Below are 24,507 nucleotides of genomic sequence, written 5' to 3'. Positions count from 1 at the left end.
CTGCAGTGTAAAACATCCTTAACAGACTAGAGACTTACATTTTGGTGTCTTTTACATTTGTTCTCTCACTATTCTGTTATATTCATTAGTATTTGCTCTGAATGACTACTGATTTCTAGCTGTTTCCTATAATGGGCCTTCTTTTCTACTTGTGGGACTTCACCACATGTAGAAACTACTTTATACACTCTTTTCTAGACTTGCGAAGCTATGTAAACTTGTCTTTCAACTGTTTTACAGTTAAATACTACTTTTCAGTGAATTCTGTTGGTTTGAAACACTGGTTTCATGTGAACTAACTCTATTTCAAGGATTTGTGCAGTTTACAACATCCTTTCTAGACTAGAGACTTACATTTTGATGTCTTTTACACTTGTTCTCTCACTATTCTGTGATATTCATTAGTATTTCCTCTGAATGACTACTGATTTCTAGCTGTTTCCTATAAAGGGCCTTCTGCTCTACTTGTGGGACTTCACCACATGTAGAAACAACTTTATACACTCTTCTCTGGACTTGTGAAGCTATATACACTTGTCTTTCAACGGTTTTACAGTTAAATACTACTTTTCAGTGAATTCCGGTGGTTTAAAACACTGGTTTCATGTGAACTAAATCTATTTCAAGGATTTGTGCAGTGTACAACATTCTTTCTAGACTAGAGACTTACATTTTGATGTCTTTTACATTTGTTCTCTCACTATTCTGTTATATTCATTAGTATTTGCTCTGAATGACTACTGATTTCTAGCTGTTTCCCATAATGGGCCTTCTTTTCTACTTGTGGGACTTCACCACATGTAGAAACAACTTTATACATTCTTCTCTGAACTTGAGAAGCTATACACACTTGTCTTTCAACTGTTTTACAGTTGAATACTACTTTTCTGTGAATTCCGGTGGTTTGAAACACTGGTTTCATGTGAACTAACTCTATTTCAAAGATTTGTGCAGTGTACAACATCCTTTCTAGAGTAGAGACTTACATTTTGATGTCTTTTACACTTGTTCTCTCACTATTCTGTGATATTCATTAGTATTTGCTCTGAATTACTAATGCTTTCTTGCCGTGTCCTATAATGGGACTTCTGGTATACTTGTGGGACTTCACCACATGTAGAAACAACTTTATATACTCTTCTCTGAACTTGTGAATCTATATAAACTTGTCTTTCAACTGTTTTACAGTTGAATACTACTTTTCAGTGAATTCCGGTGGTTTGAAACACTGGTTTCATGTGAACTAACTCTATTTCAAGGATTTCTTCAGTGTACAACATCCTTTCTAGCCTAGAAACTTACATTTTGATGGTTTTCCACTTGTACTCACACAATTCTATGATATTCATTAGTATTTCCTCTGAATTAATACTGATTTCTAGCTGTTTCCTATAAAGGGCCTTCTGCTCTACTTGTGGGACTTCACCACATGTAGAAACAACTTTATACACTCTTCTCTGGACTTGTGAAGCTATATACACTTGTCTTTCAACGTTTTTACAGTTAAATACTACTTTTCAGGAATTCTGTTGGTTTGAAACACTGGTTTCATGTGAACTAACTCTATTTCAAGGATTTCTGCAGTGTAAAACATCCTTTCCAGACTAGAGACTTACATTTTGGTGTCTTTTACACTTGTTCTCTCACTATTCTGTTATATTCATTAGTATTTGCTCTGAATGACTACTGATTTGTAGCTGTTTCCCATAATGGGCCTTCTGTTCTACTTGTGGGACTTCACCACATGTAGAAACAACTTTATACACTCTTCTCTGAACTTGAGAAGCTATACACACTTGTCTTTCAACTGTTTTACAGTTAAATACTACTTTTCAGTGAATTCTGCTGGTTTCAAACACTGGTTTCATGTGTACTAACTCTATTTCAAGGATTTCTGCAGTGTAAAACATCCTTAACAGACTAGAGACTTACATTTTGGTGTCTTTTACACTTGTTCTCTCACTATTCTGTATTATTCATTAGTATTTCCTATGCTTGACTACTGATTTCTAGCTGTTTCCTATAATGGGCCTTCTTTTCTACTTGTGGGACGTCACCACATGTAGAAACAACTTTATACATTCTTCTCTAGACTTGCAAAGCCATATACACTTGTCTTTCAACTGTTTTACAGTTAAATCCTACTTTTCAGTGAATTCCGGTGGTTTGAAACACTGGTTTCATGTGAACTAACTCTATTTCAAGGATTTGTGCAGTGTACAACATCCTTTCTAGACTAGAGACTTACATTTTGATGTCTTTTACACTTGTTCTCTCACTATTCTGTGATATTCATTAGTATTTGCTCTGAATGCCTACTGATTTCTAGCTGTTTCCTATAATGGGCCTTCTTTTCTACTTGTGGGACTTCACCACATGTAGAAACTACTTTATACACTCTTCTCTAGACTTGCGAAGCTATGTAAACTTGTCTTTCAACTGTTTTACAGTTAAATACTACTTTTCAGTGAATTCTGTTGGTTTGAAACACTGGTTTCATGTGAACTAACTCTATTTCAAGGATTTCTGCAGTGTACAACATCCTTTCTAGACTAGAGACTTACATTTTGATGTCTTTTACACTTGTTCTCAAACAATTCTGTGATATTCATTAGTATTTGCTCTGAATGCCTACTGATTTCTAGCTGTTTCCTATAATGCGCCTTCTTTTCTACTTGTGGGACTTCACCACATGTAGAAACTACTTTATACACTCTTCTCTAGACTTGCGAAGGTATGTAAACTTGCCTTTCAACTGTTTTACAGTTAAATACTACTTTTCAGTGAATTCCGGTGGTTTGAAACACTGGTGTCATGTGAACTAACTCTATTTCAAGGATTTCTGCAGTGTAAAACATCCTTTCCAGACTAGAGACTTACATTTTGGTGTCTTTTACACTTGTTCTCTCACTATTCTGTATTATTCATTAGTATTTCCTATGAATGACTACTGATTTCTAGCTGTTTCCTATAATGGGCCTTCTTTTCTACTTGTGGGACTTCACCACATGTAGAAACTACTTTATACACTCTTCTCTAGACTTGCGAAGCTATGTAAACTTGTCTTTCAACTGTTTTACAGTTAAATACTACTTTACAGTGAATTTTTTTGGTTTGAAGCACTGGGTTCATGTGAACTAACTCTATTTCAAGGATTTGTGCAGTGTACAACATCCTTTCTAGACTAGGGACTTACATTTTGATGTCTTTTACACTTGTTCTCTCACTATTCTTTGATATTCATTAGTATTTGCCCTGAATGACTACTGATTTCTAGCTGTTTCCTATAATGGGCCTTCTTTTCTAGTTGTGGGACGTCACCACATGTAGAAACAACTTTATACATTCTTCTCTAGACTTGCAAAGCCATATACACTTGTCTTTCAACTGTTTTACAGTTAAATCCTACTTTTCAGTGAATTCCGGTGGTTTGAAACACTGGTTTCATGTGAACTAACTCTATTTCAAGGATTTGTGCAGTGTACAACATCCGTTCTAGACTAGAGACTTACATTTTGATGTCTTTTACACTTGTTCTCTCACTATTCTGTGATATTCATTAGTATTTGCTCTGAATGCCTACTGATTTCTAGCTGTTTCCTATAATGGGCCTTCTTTTCTACTTGTGGGACTTCACCACATGTAGAAACTACTTTATACACTCTTCTCTAGACTTGCGAAGCTATGTAAACTTGTCTTTCAACTGTTTTACAGTTAAATACTACTTTTCAGTGAATTCTGTTGGTTTGAAACACTGGTTTCATGTGAACTAACTCTATTTCAAGGATTTCTGCAGTGTACAACATCCTTTCTAGACTAGAGACTTACATTTTGATGTCTTTTACACTTGTTCTCAAACAATTCTGTGATATTCATTAGTATTTGCTCTGAATGCCTACTGATTTCTAGCTGTTTCCTATAATGCGCCTTCTTTTCTACTTGTGGGACTTCACCACATGTAGAAACTACTTTATACACTCTTCTCTAGACTTGCGAAGGTATGTAAACTTGCCTTTCAACTGTTTTACAGTTAAATACTACTTTTCAGTGAATTCCGGTGGTTTGAAACACTGGTGTCATGTGAACTAACTCTATTTCAAGGATTTCTGCAGTGTAAAACATCCTTTCCAGACTAGAGACTTACATTTTGGTGTCTTTTACACTTGTTCTCTCACTATTCTGTATTATTCATTAGTATTTCCTATGAATGACTACTGATTTCTAGCTGTTTCCTATAATGGGCCTTCTTTTCTACTTGTGGGACTTCACCACATGTAGAAACTTCTTTATACACTCTTCTCTAGACTTGCGAAGCTATGTAAACTTGTCTTTCAACTGTTTTACAGTTAAATACTACTTTTCAGTGAATTCCGCTGGTTTGAAGCACTGGGTTCATGTGAACTAACTCTATTTCAAGGATTTGTGCAGTGTACAACATCCTTTCTAGACTAGGGACTTACATTTTGATGTCTTTTACACTTGTTCTCTCACTATTCTTTGATATTCATTAGTATTTGCTCTGAATGACTACTGATTTCTAGCTGTTTCCTATAATGGGCCTTCTTTTCTACTTGTGGGACTTTACCAAATGTATAAACTACTTTATACACTCTTCTCTAGACTTGCGAAGCTATATAAACTTGTCTTTCAACTGTTTTACAGTTGAATACTACTTTTCAGTGAATTCCGGAGGTTTGAAACACTGGTTTCATGTGAACTAACTCTATTTCAAGGATTTGTGCAGTGTACAACATCCTTTCTAGACTAGAGACTTACATTTTGATGTCTTTTACATTTGTTCTCTCACTATTTTGTTATATTCATTAGTATTTGCTCTGAATGACTACTGATTTGTAGCTGTTTCCCATAATGGGCCTTCTTTTCTACTTGTGGGACTTCACCACATGTAGAAACAACTTTATACATTCTTCTCTGAACTTGGAACGCTATACACACTTGTCTTTCAACTGTTTTACAGTTGAATACTACTTTTCAGTGAATTCTGCTGGTTTCAAACACTGGTTTCATATGAACTAACTCTATTTCAAGGATTTCTGCAGTGTAAAACATCCTTAACAGACTAGAGACTTACATTTTGGTGTCTTTTACACTTGTTGCTCACTATTCTGTATTATTCATTAGTATTTCCTATGCATGACTACTGATTTGTAGCTGTTTCCCATAATGGGCCTTCTTTTCTCCTTGTGGGACTTCACCACATGTAGAAACTACTTTATACACTCTTCTCTAGACTTGCGAAGCTATGTAAACTTGTCTTTCAACTGTTTTACAGTTAAATACTACTTTTCAGTGAATTCTGCTGGTTTGAAGCACTGGGTTCATGTGAACTAACTCTATTTCAAGGATTTGTGCAGTGTACAACATCCTTTCTAGACTAGGGACTTACATTTTGATGTCTTTTACACTTGTTCTCTCACTATTCTTTGATATTCATTAGTATTTGCTCTGAATGACTACTGATTTCTAGCTGTTTCCTATAATGGGCCTTCTTTTCTACTTGTGGGACTTTACCAAATGTATAAACTACTTTATACACTCTTCTCTAGACTTGCGAAGCTATATAAACTTGTCTTTCAACTGTTTTACAGTTGAATACTACTTTTCAGTGAATTCCGGAGGTTTGAAACACTGGTTTCATGTGAACTAACTCTATTTCAAGGATTTGTGCAGTGTACAACATCCTTTCTAGACTAGAGACTTACATTTTGATGTCTTTTACATTTGTTCTCTCACTATTTTGTTATATTCATTAGTATTTGCTCTGAATGACTACTGATTTGTAGCTGTTTCCCATAATGGGCCTTCTTTTCTACTTGTGGGACTTCACCACATGTAGAAACAACTTTATACATTCTTCTCTGAACTTGGAACGCTATACACACTTGTCTTTCAACTGTTTTACAGTTGAATACTACTTTTCAGTGAATTCTGCTGGTTTCAAACACTGGTTTCATATGAACTAACTCTATTTCAAGGATTTCTGCAGTGTAAAACATCCTTAACAGACTAGAGACTTACATTTTGGTGTCTTTTACACTTGTTGCTCACTATTCTGTATTATTCATTAGTATTTCCTATGCATGACTACTGATTTGTAGCTGTTTCCCATAATGGGCCTTCTTTTCTCCTTGTGGGACTTCACCACATGTAGAAACTACTTTATACACTCTTCTCTAGACTTGCGAAGCTATGTAAACTTGTCTTTCAACTGTTTTACAGTTAAATACTACTTTTCAGTGAATTCTGCTGGTTTGAAACACTGGGTTCATGGGAACTAACTATATTTCAAGGATTTCTGCAGTGTACAACATCCTTTCTAGACTAGAGACTTACATTTTGATGTCTTTTACATTTGTTCTCTCACTATTCTGTTATATTCATTAGTATTTGCTCTGAATGACTACTGATTTGTAGCTGTTTCCCATAATGGGCCTTCTTTTCTACTTGTGGGACTTCACCACATGTAGAAACAACTTTATACATTCTTCTCTGAACTTGGAACGCTATACACACTTGTCTTTCAACTGTTTTACAGTTAAATACTACTTTTCAGTGAATTCTGCTGGTTTCAAACACTGGTTTCATATGAACTAACTCTATTTCAAGGATTTGTGCAGTTTACAACATCCTTTCTAGACTAGAGACTTACATTTTGATGTCTTTTACACTTGTTCTCTCACTATTCTGTGATATTCATTAGTATTTCCTCTGAATTACTACTGATTTCTAGCTGTTTCCTATAAAGGGCCTTCTGCTCTACTTGTGGGACTTCGCCACATGTAGAAACAACTTTATACACTCCTCTCTGGACTTGCGAACCTATATAAACTTGTCTTTCAACTGTTTTACAGTTGAATACTACTTTTCAGTGAATTCTAGTGGGTTGAAACACTGTTTTCTTGTGATGTAACTCTATTTCAAGGATTTCTGTAGTGTATAACATCCTTTCTAGAATAGAAACTTACATTTTGATGTCTTTTACACTTGTTCTCAAACAATTCTGTGATATTCATTAGTATTTCCTCTGAATTACTACTGATTTCTAGCTGTTTCCTATAATGGGCCTTCTGCTCTACTTGTGGGACTTCACCACATGTAGAAACAACTTTATACACTCTTCTCTGGACTTGTGAAGCTATATACACTTGTCTTTCAACGTTTTTACAGTTAAATACTACTTTTCAGGAATTCTGGTGGTTTGAAACACTGGTTTCATGTGAACTAACTCTATTTCAAGGATTTCTGCAGTGTAAAACATCCTTTCCAGACTAGAGACTTACATTTTGATGTCTTTTACACTTGTTCTCTCACTATTCTGTGATATTCATTAGTATTTGCTCTGAATGCCTACTGATTTCTAGCTGTTTCCTATAATGGGCCTTCTTTTCTACTTGTGGGACTTCACCACATGTAGAAACTACTTTATACACTCTTCTCTAGACTTGCGAAGCTATGTAAACTTGTCTTTCAACTGTTTTACAGTTAAATACTACTTTTCAGTGAATTCTGTTGGTTTGAAACACTGGTTTCATGTGAACTAACTCTATTTCAAGGATTTCTGCAGTGTACAACATCCTTTCTAGACTAGAGACTTACATTTTGATGTCTTTTACACTTGTTCTCAAACAATTCTGTGATATTCATTAGTATTTGCTCTGAATGCCTACTGATTTCTAGCTGTTTCCTATAATGCGCCTTCTTTTCTACTTGTGGGACTTCACCACATGTAGAAACTACTTTATACACTCTTCTCTAGACTTGCGAAGGTATGTAAACTTGCCTTTCAACTGTTTTACAGTTAAATACTACTTTTCAGTGAATTCCGGTGGTTTGAAACACTGGTGTCATGTGAACTAACTCTATTTCAAGGATTTCTGCAGTGTAAAACATCCTTTCCAGACTAGAGACTTACATTTTGGTGTCTTTTACACTTGTTCTCTCACTATTCTGTATTATTCATTAGTATTTCCTATGAATGACTACTGATTTCTAGCTGTTTCCTATAATGGGCCTTCTTTTCTACTTGTGGGACTTCACCACATGTAGAAACTACTTTATACACTCTTCTCTAGACTTGCGAAGCTATGTAAACTTGTCTTTCAACTGTTTTACAGTTAAATACTACTTTTCAGTGAATTTTTTTGGTTTGAAGCACTGGGTTCATGTGAACTAACTCTATTTCAAGGATTTGTGCAGTGTACAACATCCTTTCTAGACTAGGGACTTACATTTTGATGTCTTTTACACTTGTTCTCTCACTATTCTTTGATATTCATTAGTATTTGCCCTGAATGACTACTGATTTCTAGCTGTTTCCTATAATGGGCCTTCTTTTCTAGTTGTGGGACGTCACCACATGTAGAAACAACTTTATACATTCTTCTCTAGACTTGCAAAGCCATATACACTTGTCTTTCAACTGTTTTACAGTTAAATCCTACTTTTCAGTGAATTCCGGTGGTTTGAAACACTGGTTTCATGTGAACTAACTCTATTTCAAGGATTTGTGCAGTGTACAACATCCGTTCTAGACTAGAGACTTACATTTTGATGTCTTTTACACTTGTTCTCTCACTATTCTGTGATATTCATTAGTATTTGCTCTGAATGCCTACTGATTTCTAGCTGTTTCCTATAATGGGCCTTCTTTTCTACTTGTGGGACTTCACCACATGTAGAAACTACTTTATACACTCTTCTCTAGACTTGCGAAGCTATGTAAACTTGTCTTTCAACTGTTTTACAGTTAAATACTACTTTTCAGTGAATTCTGTTGGTTTGAAACACTGGTTTCATGTGAACTAACTCTATTTCAAGGATTTCAGCAGTGTACAACATCCTTTCTAGACTAGAGACTTACATTTTGATGTCTTTTACACTTGTTCTCAAACAATTCTGTGATATTCATTAGTATTTGCTCTGAATGCCTACTGATTTCTAGCTGTTTCCTATAATGCGCCTTCTTTTCTACTTGTGGGACTTCACCACATGTAGAAACTACTTTATACACTCTTCTCTAGACTTGCGAAGGTATGTAAACTTGCCTTTCAACTGTTTTACAGTTAAATACTACTTTTCAGTGAATTCCGGTGGTTTGAAACACTGGTGTCATGTGAACTAACTCTATTTCAAGGATTTCTGCAGTGTAAAACATCCTTTCCAGACTAGAGACTTACATTTTGGTGTCTTTTACACTTGTTCTCTCACTATTCTGTATTATTCATTAGTATTTCCTATGAATGACTACTGATTTCTAGCTGTTTCCTATAATGGGCCTTCTTTTCTACTTGTGGGACTTCACCACATGTAGAAACTTCTTTATACACTCTTCTCTAGACTTGCGAAGCTATGTAAACTTGTCTTTCAACTGTTTTACAGTTAAATACTACTTTTCAGTGAATTCTGCTGGTTTGAAGCACTGGGTTCATGTGAACTAACTCTATTTCAAGGATTTGTGCAGTGTACAACATCCTTTCTAGACTAGGGACTTACATTTTGATGTCTTTTACACTTGTTCTCTCACTATTCTTTGATATTCATTAGTATTTGCTCTGAATGACTACTGATTTCTAGCTGTTTCCTATAATGGGCCTTCTTTTCTACTTGTGGGACTTTACCAAATGTATAAACTACTTTATACACTCTTCTCTAGACTTGCGAAGCTATATAAACTTGTCTTTCAACTGTTTTACAGTTGAATACTACTTTTCAGTGAATTCCGGAGGTTTGAAACACTGGTTTCATGTGAACTAACTCTATTTCAAGGATTTGTGCAGTGTACAACATCCTTTCTAGACTAGAGACTTACATTTTGATGTCTTTTACATTTGTTCTCTCACTATTTTGTTATATTCATTAGTATTTGCTCTGAATGACTACTGATTTGTAGCTGTTTCCCATAATGGGCCTTCTTTTCTACTTGTGGGACTTCACCACATGTAGAAACAACTTTATACATTCTTCTCTGAACTTGGAACGCTATACACACTTGTCTTTCAACTGTTTTACAGTTGAATACTACTTTTCAGTGAATTCTGCTGGTTTCAAACACTGGTTTCATATGAACTAACTCTATTTCAAGGATTTCTGCAGTGTAAAACATCCTTAACAGACTAGAGACTTACATTTTGGTGTCTTTTACACTTGTTGCTCACTATTCTGTATTATTCATTAGTATTTCCTATGCATGACTACTGATTTGTAGCTGTTTCCCATAATGGGCCTTCTTTTCTCCTTGTGGGACTTCACCACATGTAGAAACTACTTTATACACTCTTCTCTAGACTTGCGAAGCTATGTAAACTTGTCTTTCAACTGTTTTACAGTTAAATACTACTTTTCAGTGAATTCTGCTGGTTTGAAGCACTGGGTTCATGTGAACTAACTCTATTTCAAGGATTTGTGCAGTGTACAACATCCTTTCTAGACTAGGGACTTACATTTTGATGTCTTTTACACTTGTTCTCTCACTATTCTTTGATATTCATTAGTATTTGCTCTGAATGACTACTGATTTCTAGCTGTTTCCTATAATGGGCCTTCTTTTCTACTTGTGGGACTTTACCAAATGTATAAACTACTTTATACACTCTTCTCTAGACTTGCGAAGCTATATAAACTTGTCTTTCAACTGTTTTACAGTTGAATACTACTTTTCAGTGAATTCCGGAGGTTTGAAACACTGGTTTCATGTGAACTAACTCTATTTCAAGGATTTGTGCAGTGTACAACATCCTTTCTAGACTAGAGACTTACATTTTGATGTCTTTTACATTTGTTCTCTCACTATTTTGTTATATTCATTAGTATTTGCTCTGAATGACTACTGATTTGTAGCTGTTTCCCATAATGGGCCTTCTTTTCTACTTGTGGGACTTCACCACATGTAGAAACAACTTTATACATTCTTCTCTGAACTTGGAACGCTATACACACTTGTCTTTCAACTGTTTTACAGTTGAATACTACTTTTCAGTGAATTCTGCTGGTTTCAAACACTGGTTTCATATGAACTAACTCTATTTCAAGGATTTCTGCAGTGTAAAACATCCTTAACAGACTAGAGACTTACATTTTGGTGTCTTTTACACTTGTTGCTCACTATTCTGTATTATTCATTAGTATTTCCTATGCATGACTACTGATTTGTAGCTGTTTCCCATAATGGGCCTTCTTTTCTCCTTGTGGGACTTCACCACATGTAGAAACTACTTTATACACTCTTCTCTAGACTTGCGAAGCTATGTAAACTTGTCTTTCAACTGTTTTACAGTTAAATACTACTTTTCAGTGAATTCTGCTGGTTTGAAACACTGGGTTCATGGGAACTAACTATATTTCAAGGATTTCTGCAGTGTACAACATCCTTTCTAGACTAGAGACTTACATTTTGATGTCTTTTACATTTGTTCTCTCACTATTCTGTTATATTCATTAGTATTTGCTCTGAATGACTACTGATTTGTAGCTGTTTCCCATAATGGGCCTTCTTTTCTACTTGTGGGACTTCACCACATGTAGAAACAACTTTATACATTCTTCTCTGAACTTGGAACGCTATACACACTTGTCTTTCAACTGTTTTACAGTTAAATACTACTTTTCAGTGAATTCTGCTGGTTTCAAACACTGGTTTCATATGAACTAACTCTATTTCAAGGATTTGTGCAGTTTACAACATCCTTTCTAGACTAGAGACTTACATTTTGATGTCTTTTACACTTGTTCTCTCACTATTCTGTGATATTCATTAGTATTTCCTCTGAATTACTACTGATTTCTAGCTGTTTCCTATAAAGGGCCTTCTGCTCTACTTGTGGGACTTCGCCACATGTAGAAACAACTTTATACACTCCTCTCTGGACTTGCGAACCTATATAAACTTGTCTTTCAACTGTTTTACAGTTGAATACTACTTTTCAGTGAATTCTAGTGGGTTGAAACACTGTTTTCTTGTGATGTAACTCTATTTCAAGGATTTCTGTAGTGTATAACATCCTTTCTAGAATAGAAACTTACATTTTGATGTCTTTTACACTTGTTCTCAAACAATTCTGTGATATTCATTAGTATTTCCTCTGAATTACTACTGATTTCTAGCTGTTTCCTATAATGGGCCTTCTGCTCTACTTGTGGGACTTCACCACATGTAGAAACAACTTTATACACTCTTCTCTGGACTTGTGAAGCTATATACACTTGTCTTTCAACGTTTTTACAGTTAAATACTACTTTTCAGGAATTCTGGTGGTTTGAAACACTGGTTTCATGTGAACTAACTCTATTTCAAGGATTTCTGCAGTGTAAAACATCCTTTCCAGACTAGAGACTTACATTTTGGTGTCTTTTACACTTGTTCTCTCACTATTCTGTTATATTCATTAGTATTTGCTCTGAATGACTACTGATTTGTAGCTGTTTCCCATAATGGGCCTTCTTTTCTACTTGTGGGACTTCACCACATGTAGAAACAACTTTATACACTCTTCTCTGAACTTGAGAAGCTATACACACTTGTCTTTCAACTGTTTTACAGTTGAATACTACTTTTCAGTGAATTCTGGTGGTTTCAAACACTGGTTTCATGTGAACTAACTCTATTTCAAGGATTTGTGCAGTGTACAACATCCTTTCTAGACTAGAGACTTACATTTTGATGTCTTTTACACTTGTTCTCTCACTATTCTGTGATATTCATTAGTATTTGCTCTGAATGCCTACTGATTTCTAGCTGTTTCCTATAATGCGCCTTCTTTTCTACTTGTGGGACTTCACCACATGTAGAAACTACTTTATACACTCTTCTCTAGACTTGCGAAGGTATGTAAACTTGCCTTTCAACTGTTTTACAGTTAAATACTACTTTTCAGTGAATTCTGCTGGTTTGAAACACTGGGTTCATGGGAACTAACTATATTTCAAGGATTTCTGCAGTGTACAACATCCTTTCTAGACTAGAGACTTACATTTTGATGTCTTTTACTTTTGTTCTCTCACTATTCTGTTATATTCATTAGTATTTGCTCTGAATGACTACTGATTTCTAGCTGTTTCCCATAATGGGCCTTCTTTTCTACTTGTGGGACTTCACCACATGTAGAAACAACTTTATACATTCTTCTCTGAACTTGAGAAGCTATACACACTTGTCTTTCAACTGTTTTACAGTTGAATACTACTTTTCAGTGAATTCCGGTGGTTTGAAACACTGGTTTCATGTGAACTAACTCTATTTCAAAGATTTGTGCAGTGTACAACATCCTTTCTAGAGTAGAGACTTACATTTTGATGTCTTTTACACTTGTTCTCTCACTATTCTGTGATATTCATTAGTATTTGCTCTGAATTACTAATGCTTTCTTGCCGTGTCCTATAATGGGACTTCTGGTATACTTGTGGGACTTCACCACATGTAGAAACAACTTTATATACTCTTCTCTGAACTTGTGAATCTATATAAACTTGTCTTTCAACTGTTTTACAGTTGAATACTACTTTTCAGTGAATTCCGGTGGTTTGAAACACTGGTTTCATGTGAACTAACTCTATTTCAAGGATTTCTTCAGTGTACAACATCCTTTCTAGCCTAGAAACTTACATTTTGATGGTTTTCCACTTGTACTCACACAATTCTATGATATTCATTAGTATTTCCTCTGAATTAATACTGATTTCTAGCTGTTTCCTATAAAGGGCCTTCTGCTCTACTTGTGGGACTTCACCACATGTAGAAACAACTTTATACACTCTTCTCTGGACTTGTGAAGCTATATACACTTGTCTTTCAACGTTTTTACAGTTAAATACTACTTTTCAGGAATTCTGTTGGTTTGAAACACTGGTTTCATGTGAACTAACTCTATTTCAAGGATTTCTGCAGTGTAAAACATCCTTTCCAGACTAGAGACTTACATTTTGGTGTCTTTTACACTTGTTCTCTCACTATTCTGTTATATTCATTAGTATTTGCTCTGAATGACTACTGATTTGTAGCTGTTTCCCATAATGGGCCTTCTGTTCTACTTGTGGGACTTCACCACATGTAGAAACAACTTTATACACTCTTCTCTGAACTTGAGAAGCTATACACACTTGTCTTTCAACTGTTTTACAGTTAAATACTACTTTTCAGTGAATTCTGCTGGTTTCAAACACTGGTTTCATGTGTACTAACTCTATTTCAAGGATTTCTGCAGTGTAAAACATCCTTAACAGACTAGAGACTTACATTTTGGTGTCTTTTACACTTGTTCTCTCACTATTCTGTATTATTCATTAGTATTTCCTATGCTTGACTACTGATTTCTAGCTGTTTCCTATAATGGGCCTTCTTTTCTACTTGTGGGACGTCACCACATGTAGAAACAACTTTATACATTCTTCTCTAGACTTGCAAAGCCATATACACTTGTCTTTCAACTGTTTTACAGTTAAATCCTACTTTTCAGTGAATTCCGGTGGTTTGAAACACTGGTTTCATGTGAACTAACTCTATTTCAAGGATTTGTGCAGTGTACAACATCCTTTCTAGACTAGAGACTTACATTTTGATGTCTTTTACACTTGTTCTCTCACTATTCTGTGATATTCATTAGTATTTGCTCTGAATGCCTACTGATTTCTAGCTGTTTCCTATAATGGGCCTTCTTTTCTACTTGTGGGACTTCACCACATGTAGAAACTACTTTATACACTCTTCTCTAGACTTGCGAAGCTATGTAAACTTGTCTTTCAACTGTTTTACAGTTAAATACTACTTTTCAGTGAATTCTGTTGGTTTGAAACACTGGTTTCATGTGAACTAACTCTATTTCAAGGATTTCTGCAGTGTACAACATCCTTTCTAGACTAGAGACTTACATTTTGATGTCTTTTACACTTGTTCTCAAACAATTCTGTGATATTCATTAGTATTTGCTCTGAATGCCTACTGATTTCTAGCTGTTTCCTATAATGCGCCTTCTTTTCTACTTGTGGGACTTCACCACATGTAGAAACTACTTTATACACTCTTCTCTAGACTTGCGAAGGTATGTAAACTTGCCTTTCAACTGTTTTACAGTTAAATACTACTTTTCAGTGAATTCCGGTGGTTTGAAACACTGGTGTCATGTGAACTAACTCTATTTCAAGGATTTCTGCAGTGTAAAACATCCTTTCCAGACTAGAGACTTACATTTTGGTGTCTTTTACACTTGTTCTCTCACTATTCTGTATTATTCATTAGTATTTCCTATGAATGACTACTGATTTCTAGCTGTTTCCTATAATGGGCCTTCTTTTCTACTTGTGGGACTTCACCACATGTAGAAACTACTTTATACACTCTTCTCTAGACTTGCGAAGCTATGTAAACTTGTCTTTCAACTGTTTTACAGTTAAATACTACTTTTCAGTGAATTTTTTTGGTTTGAAGCACTGGGTTCATGTGAACTAACTCTATTTCAAGGATTTGTGCAGTGTACAACATCCTTTCTAGACTAGGGACTTACATTTTGATGTCTTTTACACTTGTTCTCTCACTATTCTTTGATATTCATTAGTATTTGCCCTGAATGACTACTGATTTCTAGCTGTTTCCTATAATGGGCCTTCTTTTCTAGTTGTGGGACGTCACCACATGTAGAAACAACTTTATACATTCTTCTCTAGACTTGCAAAGCCATATACACTTGTCTTTCAACTGTTTTACAGTTAAATCCTACTTTTCAGTGAATTCCGGTGGTTTGAAACACTGGTTTCATGTGAACTAACTCTATTTCAAGGATTTGTGCAGTGTACAACATCCGTTCTAGACTAGAGACTTACATTTTGATGTCTTTTACACTTGTTCTCTCACTATTCTGTGATATTCATTAGTATTTGCTCTGAATGCCTACTGATTTCTAGCTGTTTCCTATAATGGGCCTTCTTTTCTACTTGTGGGACTTCACCACATGTAGAAACTACTTTATACACTCTTCTCTAGACTTGCGAAGCTATGTAAACTTGTCTTTCAACTGTTTTACAGTTAAATACTACTTTTCAGTGAATTCTGTTGGTTTGAAACACTGGTTTCATGTGAACTAACTCTATTTCAAGGATTTCTGCAGTGTACAACATCCTTTCTAGACTAGAGACTTACATTTTGATGTCTTTTACACTTGTTCTCAAACAATTCTGTGATATTCATTAGTATTTGCTCTGAATGCCTACTGATTTCTAGCTGTTTCCTATAATGCGCCTTCTTTTCTACTTGTGGGACTTCACCACATGTAGAAACTACTTTATACACTCTTCTCTAGACTTGCGAAGGTATGTAAACTTGCCTTTCAACTGTTTTACAGTTAAATACTACTTTTCAGTGAATTCCGGTGGTTTGAAACACTGGTGTCATGTGAACTAACTCTATTTCAAGGATTTCTGCAGTGTAAAACATCCTTTCCAGACTAGAGACTTACATTTTGGTGTCTTTTACACTTGTTCTCTCACTATTCTGTATTATTCATTAGTATTTCCTATGAATGACTACTGATTTCTAGCTGTTTCCTATAATGGGCCTTCTTTTCTACTTGTGGGACTTCACCACATGTAGAAACTTCTTTATACACTCTTCTCTAGACTTGCGAAGCTATGTAAACTTGTCTTTCAACTGTTTTACAGTTAAATACTACTTTTCAGTGAATTCCGCTGGTTTGAAGCACTGGGTTCATGTGAACTAACTCTATTTCAAGGATTTGTGCAGTGTACAACATCCTTTCTAGACTAGGGACTTACATTTTGATGTCTTTTACACTTGTTCTCTCACTATTCTTTGATATTCATTAGTATTTGCTCTGAATGACTACTGATTTCTAGCTGTTTCCTATAATGGGCCTTCTTTTCTACTTGTGGGACTTTACCAAATGTATAAACTACTTTATACACTCTTCTCTAGACTTGCGAAGCTATATAAACTTGTCTTTCAACTGTTTTACAGTTGAATACTACTTTTCAGTGAATTCCGGAGGTTTGAAACACTGGTTTCATGTGAACTAACTCTATTTCAAGGATTTGTGCAGTGTACAACATCCTTTCTAGACTAGAGACTTACATTTTGATGTCTTTTACATTTGTTCTCTCACTATTTTGTTATATTCATTAGTATTTGCTCTGAATGACTACTGATTTGTAGCTGTTTCCCATAATGGGCCTTCTTTTCTACTTGTGGGACTTCACCACATGTAGAAACAACTTTATACATTCTTCTCTGAACTTGGAACGCTATACACACTTGTCTTTCAACTGTTTTACAGTTGAATACTACTTTTCAGTGAATTCTGCTGGTTTCAAACACTGGTTTCATATGAACTAACTCTATTTCAAGGATTTCTGCAGTGTAAAACATCCTTAACAGACTAGAGACTTACATTTTGGTGTCTTTTACACTTGTTGCTCACTATTCTGTATTATTCATTAGTATTTCCTATGCATGACTACTGATTTGTAGCTGTTTCCCATAATGGGCCTTCTTTTCTCCTTGTGGGACTTCACCACATGTAGAAACTACTTTATACACTCTTCTCTAGACTTGCGAAGCTATGTAAACTTGTCTTTCAACTGTTTTACAGTTAAATACTACTTTTCAGTGAATTCTGCTGGTTTGAAGCACTGGGTTCATGTGAACTAACTCTATTTCAAGGATTTGTGCAGTGTACAACATCCTTTCTAGACTAGGGACTTACATTTTGATGTCTTTTACACTTGTTCTCTCACTATTCTTTGATATTCATTAGTATTTGCTCTGAATGACTACTGATTTCTAGCTGTTTCCTATAATGGGCCTTCTTTTCTACTTGTGGGACTTTACCAAATGTATAAACTACTTTATACACTCTTCTCTAGACTTGCGAAGCTATATAAACTTGTCTTTCAACTGTTTTACAGTTGAATACTACTTTTCAGTGAATTCCGGAGGTTTGAAACACTGGTTTCATGTGAACTAACTCTATTTCAAGGATTTGTGCAGTGTACAACATCCTTTCTAGACTAGAGACTTACATTTTGATGTCTTTTACATTTGTTCTCTCACTATTTTGTTATATTCATTAGTATTTGCTCTGAATGACTACTGATTTGTAGCTGTTTCCCATAATGGGCCTTCTTTTCTACTTGTGGGACTTCACCACATGTAGAAACAACTTTATACATTCTTCTCTGAACTTGGAACGCTATACACACTTGTCTTTCAACTGTTTTACAGTTGAATACTACTTTTCAGTGAATTCTGCTGGTTTCAAACACTGGTTTCATATGAACTAACTCTATTTCAAGGATTTCTGCAGTGTAAAACATCCTTAACAGACTAGAGACTTACATTTTGGTGTCTTTTACACTTGTTGCTCACTATTCTGTATTATTCATTAGTATTTCCTATGCATGACTACTGATTTGTAGCTGTTTCCCATAATGGGCCTTCTTTTCTCCTTGTGGGACTTCACCACATGTAGAAACTACTTTATACACTCTTCTCTAGACTTGCGAAGCTATGTAAACTTGTCTTTCAACTGTTTTACAGTTAAATACTACTTTTCAGTGAATTCTGCTGGTTTGAAACACTGGGTTCATGGGAACTAACTATATTTCAAGGATTTCTGCAGTGTACAACATCCTTTCTAGACTAGAGACTTACATTTTGATGTCTTTTACATTTGTTCTCTCACTATTCTGTTATATTCATTAGTATTTGCTCTGAATGACTACTGATTTGTAGCTGTTTCCCATAATGGGCCTTCTTTTCTACTTGTGGGACTTCACCACATGTAGAAACAACTTTATACATTCTTCTCTGAACTTGGAACGCTATACACACTTGTCTTTCAACTGTTTTACAGTTAAATACTACTTTTCAGTGAATTCTGCTGGTTTCAAACACTGGTTTCATATGAACTAACTCTATTTCAAGGATTTGTGCAGTTTACAACATCCTTTCTAGACTAGAGACTTACATTTTGATGTCTTTTACACTTGTTCTCTCACTATTCTGTGATATTCATTAGTATTTCCTCTGAATTACTACTGATTTCTAGCTGTTTCCTATAAAGGGCCTTCTGCTCTACTTGTGGGACTTCGCCACATGTAGAAACAACTTTATACACTCCTCTCTGGACTTGCGAACCTATATAAACTTGTCTTTCAACTGTTTTACAGTTGAATACTACTTTTCAGTGAATTCTAGTGGGTTGAAACACTGTTTTCTTGTGATGTAACTCTATTTCAAGGATTTCTGTAGTGTATAACATCCTTTCTAGAATAGAAACTTACATTTTGATGTCTTTTACACTTGTTCTCAAACAATTCTGTGATATTCATTAGTATTTCCTCTGAATTACTACTGATTTCTAGCTGTTTCCTATAATGGGCCTTCTGCTCTACTTGTGGGACTTCACCACATGTAGAAACAACTTTATACACTCTTCTCTGGACTTGTGAAGCTATATACACTTGTCTTTCAACGTTTTTACAGTTAAATACTACTTTTCAGGAATTCTGGTGGTTTGAAACACTGGTTTCATGTGAACTAACTCTATTTCAAGGATTTCTGCAGTGTAAAACATCCTTTCCAGACTAGAGACTTACATTTTGATGTCTTTTACACTTGTTCTCTCACTATTCTGTGATATTCATTAGTATTTGCTCTGAATGCCTACTGATTTCTAGCTGTTTCCTATAATGGGCCTTCTTTTCTACTTGTGGGACTTCACCACATGTAGAAACTACTTTATACACTCTTCTCTAGACTTGCGAAGCTATGTAAACTTGTCTTTCAACTGTTTTACAGTTAAATACTACTTTTCAGTGAATTCTGTTGGTTTGAAACACTGGTTTCATGTGAACTAACTCTATTTCAAGGATTTCTGCAGTGTACAACATCCTTTCTAGACTAGAGACTTACATTTTGATGTCTTTTACACTTGTTCTCAAACAATTCTGTGATATTCATTAGTATTTGCTCTGAATGCCTACTGATTTCTAGCTGTTTCCTATAATGCGCCTTCTTTTCTACTTGTGGGACTTCACCACATGTAGAAACTACTTTATACACTCTTCTCTAGACTTGCGAAGGTATGTAAACTTGCCTTTCAACTGTTTTACAGTTAAATACTACTTTTCAGTGAATTCCGGTGGTTTGAAACACTGGTGTCATGTGAACTAACTCTATTTCAAGGATTTCTGCAGTGTAAAACATCCTTTCCAGACTAGAGACTTACATTTTGGTGTCTTTTACACTTGTTCTCTCACTATTCTGTATTATTCATTAGTATTTCCTATGAATGACTACTGATTTCTAGCTGTTTCCTATAATGGGCCTTCTTTTCTACTTGTGGGACTTCACCACATGTAGAAACTACTTTATACACTCTTCTCTAGACTTGCGAAGCTATGTAAACTTGTCTTTCAACTGTTTTACAGTTAAATACTACTTTTCAGTGAATTTTTTTGGTTTGAAGCACTGGGTTCATGTGAACTAACTCTATTTCAAGGATTTGTGCAGTGTACAACATCCTTTCTAGACTAGGGACTTACATTTTGATGTCTTTTACACTTGTTCTCTCACTATTCTTTGATATTCATTAGTATTTGCCCTGAATGACTACTGATTTCTAGCTGTTTCCTATAATGGGCCTTCTTTTCTAGTTGTGGGACGTCACCACATGTAGAAACAACTTTATACATTCTTCTCTAGACTTGCAAAGCCATATACACTTGTCTTTCAACTGTTTTACAGTTAAATCCTACTTTTCAGTGAATTCCGGTGGTTTGAAACACTGGTTTCATGTGAACTAACTCTATTTCAAGGATTTGTGCAGTGTACAACATCCGTTCTAGACTAGAGACTTACATTTTGATGTCTTTTACACTTGTTCTCTCACTATTCTGTGATATTCATTAGTATTTGCTCTGAATGCCTACTGATTTCTAGCTGTTTCCTATAATGGGCCTTCTTTTCTACTTGTGGGACTTCACCACATGTAGAAACTACTTTATACACTCTTCTCTAGACTTGCGAAGCTATGTAAACTTGTCTTTCAACTGTTTTACAGTTAAATACTACTTTTCAGTGAATTCTGTTGGTTTGAAACACTGGTTTCATGTGAACTAACTCTATTTCAAGGATTTCTGCAGTGTACAACATCCTTTCTAGACTAGAGACTTACATTTTGATGTCTTTTACACTTGTTCTCAAACAATTCTGTGATATTCATTAGTATTTGCTCTGAATGCCTACTGATTTCTAGCTGTTTCCTATAATGCGCCTTCTTTTCTACTTGTGGGACTTCACCACATGTAGAAACTACTTTATACACTCTTCTCTAGACTTGCGAAGGTATGTAAACTTGCCTTTCAACTGTTTTACAGTTAAATACTACTTTTCAGTGAATTCCGGTGGTTTGAAACACTGGTGTCATGTGAACTAACTCTATTTCAAGGATTTCTGCAGTGTAAAACATCCTTTCCAGACTAGAGACTTACATTTTGGTGTCTTTTACACTTGTTCTCTCACTATTCTGTATTATTCATTAGTATTTCCTATGAATGACTACTGATTTCTAGCTGTTTCCTATAATGGGCCTTCTTTTCTACTTGTGGGACTTCACCACATGTAGAAACTTCTTTATACACTCTTCTCTAGACTTGCGAAGCTATGTAAACTTGTCTTTCAACTGTTTTACAGTTAAATACTACTTTTCAGTGAATTCTGCTGGTTTGAAGCACTGGGTTCATGTGAACTAACTCTATTTCAAGGATTTGTGCAGTGTACAACATCCTTTCTAGACTAGGGACTTACATTTTGATGTCTTTTACACTTGTTCTCTCACTATTCTTTGATATTCATTAGTATTTGCTCTGAATGACTACTGATTTCTAGCTGTTTCCTATAATGGGCCTTCTTTTCTACTTGTGGGACTTTACCAAATGTATAAACTACTTTATACACTCTTCTCTAGACTTGCGAAGCTATATAAACTTGTCTTTCAACTGTTTTACAGTTGAATACTACTTTTCAGTGAATTCCGGAGGTTTGAAACACTGGTTTCATGTGAACTAACTCTATTTCAAGGATTTGTGCAGTGTACAACATCCTTTCTAGACTAGAGACTTACATTTTGATGTCTTTTACATTTGTTCTCTCACTATTTTGTTATATTCATTAGTATTTGCTCTGAATGACTACTGATTTGTAGCTGTTTCCCATAATGGGCCTTCTTTTCTACTTGTGGGACTTCACCACATGTAGAAACAACTTTATACATTCTTCTCTGAACTTGGAACGCTATACACACTTGTCTTTCAACTGTTTTACAGTTGAATACTACTTTTCAGTGAATTCTGCTGGTTTCAAACACTGGTTTCATATGAACTAACTCTATTTCAAGGATTTCTGCAGTGTAAAACATCCTTAACAGACTAGAGACTTACATTTTGGTGTCTTTTACACTTGTTGCTCACTATTCTGTATTATTCATTAGTATTTCCTATGCATGACTACTGATTTGTAGCTGTTTCCCATAATGGGCCTTCTTTTCTCCTTGTGGGACTTCACCACATGTAGAAACTACTTTATACACTCTTCTCTAGACTTGCGAAGCTATGTAAACTTGTCTTTCAACTGTTTTACAGTTAAATACTACTTTTCAGTGAATTCTGCTGGTTTGAAGCACTGGGTTCATGTGAACTAACTCTATTTCAAGGATTTGTGCAGTGTACAACATCCTTTCTAGACTAGGGACTTACATTTTGATGTCTTTTACACTTGTTCTCTCACTATTCTTTGATATTCATTAGTATTTGCTCTGAATGACTACTGATTTCTAGCTGTTTCCTATAATGGGCCTTCTTTTCTACTTGTGGGACTTTACCAAATGTATAAACTACTTTATACACTCTTCTCTAGACTTGCGAAGCTATATAAACTTGTCTTTCAACTGTTTTACAGTTGAATACTACTTTTCAGTGAATTCCGGAGGTTTGAAACACTGGTTTCATGTGAACTAACTCTATTTCAAGGATTTGTGCAGTGTACAACATCCTTTCTAGACTAGAGACTTACATTTTGATGTCTTTTACATTTGTTCTCTCACTATTTTGTTATATTCATTAGTATTTGCTCTGAATGACTACTGATTTGTAGCTGTTTCCCATAATGGGCCTTCTTTTCTACTTGTGGGACTTCACCACATGTAGAAACAACTTTATACATTCTTCTCTGAACTTGGAACGCTATACACACTTGTCTTTCAACTGTTTTACAGTTGAATACTACTTTTCAGTGAATTCTGCTGGTTTCAAACACTGGTTTCATATGAACTAACTCTATTTCAAGGATTTCTGCAGTGTAAAACATCCTTAACAGACTAGAGACTTACATTTTGGTGTCTTTTACACTTGTTGCTCACTATTCTGTATTATTCATTAGTATTTCCTATGCATGACTACTGATTTGTAGCTGTTTCCCATAATGGGCCTTCTTTTCTCCTTGTGGGACTTCACCACATGTAGAAACTACTTTATACACTCTTCTCTAGACTTGCGAAGCTATGTAAACTTGTCTTTCAACTGTTTTACAGTTAAATACTACTTTTCAGTGAATTCTGCTGGTTTGAAACACTGGGTTCATGGGAACTAACTATATTTCAAGGATTTCTGCAGTGTACAACATCCTTTCTAGACTAGAGACTTACATTTTGATGTCTTTTACATTTGTTCTCTCACTATTCTGTTATATTCATTAGTATTTGCTCTGAATGACTACTGATTTGTAGCTGTTTCCCATAATGGGCCTTCTTTTCTACTTGTGGGACTTCACCACATGTAGAAACAACTTTATACATTCTTCTCTGAACTTGGAACGCTATACACACTTGTCTTTCAACTGTTTTACAGTTAAATACTACTTTTCAGTGAATTCTGCTGGTTTCAAACACTGGTTTCATATGAACTAACTCTATTTCAAGGATTTGTGCAGTTTACAACATCCTTTCTAGACTAGAGACTTACATTTTGATGTCTTTTACACTTGTTCTCTCACTATTCTGTGATATTCATTAGTATTTCCTCTGAATTACTACTGATTTCTAGCTGTTTCCTATAAAGGGCCTTCTGCTCTACTTGTGGGACTTCGCCACATGTAGAAACAACTTTATACACTCCTCTCTGGACTTGCGAACCTATATAAACTTGTCTTTCAACTGTTTTACAGTTGAATACTACTTTTCAGTGAATTCTAGTGGGTTGAAACACTGTTTTCTTGTGATGTAACTCTATTTCAAGGATTTCTGTAGTGTATAACATCCTTTCTAGAATAGAAACTTACATTTTGATGTCTTTTACACTTGTTCTCAAACAATTCTGTGATATTCATTAGTATTTCCTCTGAATTACTACTGATTTCTAGCTGTTTCCTATAATGGGCCTTCTGCTCTACTTGTGGGACTTCACCACATGTAGAAACAACTTTATACACTC

This window comes from Cnephaeus nilssonii (assembly GCF_951640355.1).
Source record: "Cnephaeus nilssonii genome assembly, chromosome: 10".
NCBI classification, from domain to species: Eukaryota; Metazoa; Chordata; class Mammalia; order Chiroptera; family Vespertilionidae; genus Cnephaeus; species Cnephaeus nilssonii.
Note: the sequence above shows the minus strand (reverse complement) of the source record.